Raw genomic sequence first — 2,979 nt, 5'->3', positions numbered from 1 at the left:
ACAATGAACAGGATCCTGTTTTGACCGTAACCGGCCGAACAGAAGGCCGTTTCCTCTATACTGCGGTATGCCAGACCCCGTTTTGGCTGTTCCGTTCAAGCCGGTTGGCTCCCGATGAACACGACACATTCTGTTGCCTCACGATGAACACGATACAGTTTCTCCATTCTGACCCAGCCGGTTGGCTTCCGATGAGCAGGACGCACGCCGTTGCTGCCGTCCGTTGCCTCTCCATGTACACGAGCCTTGGTCGTACGTATGCGTGAGTAGGCGATCGACACCCTACCTGTATGTACGTACATGGCCGTGTTTTTTGGCATGTGGCTGTACGTATGTGTACATGGTTTAGAAGGGACTGCTTGAATTGCTATGTCGGGGGTTATACTACTACACGTGTCGCTGCTTGCTTGGCCGCGGTTCATCGTTGCAGAGAGACCGATCGACCAGTATGTACGTGCACGTTCGCGATCAGACATACAACATTACGTACGCTTCGGCCGGGTGGGTCCCAACTTTCAGGAAGGATAAGGACGCACTTCCTTGCATGCAAAGATATAGCTGGTGGATCCCGACTATCAGGGGGATAAATCATTTTTATTTTGTGAGTAATAAGGAGGCACTTTCTTGTGTTGCAAGATGTAGCTGGTGGGTCCAGTTGTCACCTCACTGCCTAAAGTCCTCTTTTGGTGGTTGTCCTTCATTGAACACATTGACCACGCCGTGCCAAGAGCACCAAGGCGGTGGACGACGGCGAGGCCTAGGAAGGGAACGACACGGAGTCGGGGAAGATGCGACAGTGGATGCCCACACGAAGGGGTGTATGATGGTTGACTGCGTCAGCTGCGGTGTGAGGCTGCCGTCGCTAGAGAATAACAAGAGGTGTGGGTGAGTAGAGTGATGGCATGGCCAGCGGTGGCAGCACAGCCGACCACGGGAGGCTGGAGCAGGCGGTACGGCGGGCGCTAGTTTGGGCGGCTCGAGCAAGAATACCAGAGGTTGAAGACGCAACACGACCGTTGATTTAACATCCAACAGTCACTGCAGCTAGAATCATTTTGACTAAGTTGACAAAGCCCGTACGCCTCAACTTAGTTGGCCCACAAGTCAGCCTCCAAATCTGGTGGGTCCCAGCTAGCAGGGGGAATCATTTTTTTTCTCGTAATAAGGTAGCACTTCCTTGCGTGCGAAGATGTTTTCTGGGTTTTTGTTTCTTTTTTTTGAGTTAGAATAAAAACAAAACAATTTAGCATCTTCGGTACAATCTATATTTTCGCGAAATGGATCATAATAAAGCTGGTGGGTCCCAACTGTCAGGGAGAGGTAACTTTTTTCTGTGTAATAAAGGAAACACTTCCTTGCGTGCGAAGATGTAGCTGGTGGCTCAAACCTGTCGTGGGAGAAATCATTTGTTTTCGTATAATAAGGAGGGACTTGCTCATATGCGGCCATGGGCCATGTGCGTCCCTACTGTCAGCTTCTCCATATATGTCTTCTAATGGTTGTCGTTTGTTGACAAATTTGACCACACCGCGCCAAGAGAACCAACGCGGTGGACGAAGGCGGGGCCTAGGAAGGGAACGACCCGGAGCAGGCAAAGACACAACAGTGGATGCCCACGCAGAAGGGAGTATGAGGGTTCACTGGTTCGGCTGTGGTGTGAGGCTGCCGTCGCCCGAGAATAACAGGAGGTGTTGTTGAGTAGAGGAATGGCCTGGACGACGATGGGAGTAGGCTGGGCCGGTGAGGCATGCGTGGCAACTAGCCACGGGAGACGGTAGCAGGCGGTACCGGCGGCATTGGTTTGGGCGGTTGAAGCATGAATATCCCAGATTGAAGAAGCACCACAGCCGTTGGATGGACATCCAACGACCACTGCTACTAGAGTCGTGTGTTGACTATAAGTTGACAAAGCCTTGTGTACGCGTCAACTTAGTAGGCCCACAAGTGACAATCACATCTGTGGAACATATAGCCCATTTGCGATTTGTTATAATGTACATCTCATTTTTGAATTCTAATGGAATTTACTGCAGCCCATTTACTGTTTGTTAAAATTACAGCCCATTTTCTAGCCAGGACAACGGTTAATAATTTCAACCAACCACTCAAAAAAATCAACAAAACTTCCCACAATTTGATGGGATCCAAAATATTTTTTATCCTGAAATTTCGAGTCAGATTAAATATAATTTCAAAATAAATTTGTATTAGGTAAAAATGCAACAAAATTTTGCGCGCGCAACAAGTAATGACATTAAAAAAATTTAAAATCCAAACATAGTAATTTTGAAACGAATTACATGTTCGGTGCGTTTTTCTATATTTACAACCAAATTTTTATAATTATAACCCATTTATTATTTCTTAAAGCCCATTTTCTTGGAAAGTCTAGTGTGGGGCGGAGAATAATAAGTTGACCTAGGTTGGATATTCTGCAAAAAAAAGTATAGCTAGGCTAGCCATTTTCACATTGAAAAATTAATATCTGGGCTGGATATTTGGTAGACATAAAATAATAGCCTGGGCTAGATGGGCCATAGGGCGTCCAGTTGATACCCTTGCTCCTCTTAACAACAACAAAAACATTGCTCAAGGAAAACTCTGCTCACACCTCAAAAAACAAATACTGCTTGAGCTGCTGGGTTCCAGCCGTCGGTCGCTCCTGGTGCAATTCTCTTGCTTATTGACTATATAGGTTGGCAATGGTGTGGGACCGTGATGTCAGGAAACCAGGAGGAAGCAAAAAAAATGTAGTTGTATATAATAAGGAGGCACCTGCGTACATACGGCTATGGCCCTAGTGGGTCCCTACTGTCATGCTCTCCAAGTAAAGTCATCTCTTGATTCCTCATATTCATTGACCATGTTGACAATGCGAGACGACGGCGCCACGGCGAGCGCAACAACTCGAAGGCCGACGAAGAGGGCCTCGTGGGCCCTAAGGATGGTCTGATACAGCGCCTGCTGGTCATTCAGGAA

Source organism: Triticum dicoccoides, chromosome 7B (assembly GCF_002162155.2).
Source record: "Triticum dicoccoides isolate Atlit2015 ecotype Zavitan chromosome 7B, WEW_v2.0, whole genome shotgun sequence".
Lineage (NCBI taxonomy): Eukaryota > Viridiplantae > Streptophyta > Magnoliopsida > Poales > Poaceae > Triticum > Triticum dicoccoides.
This window is presented reverse-complemented; position numbering follows the sequence as displayed.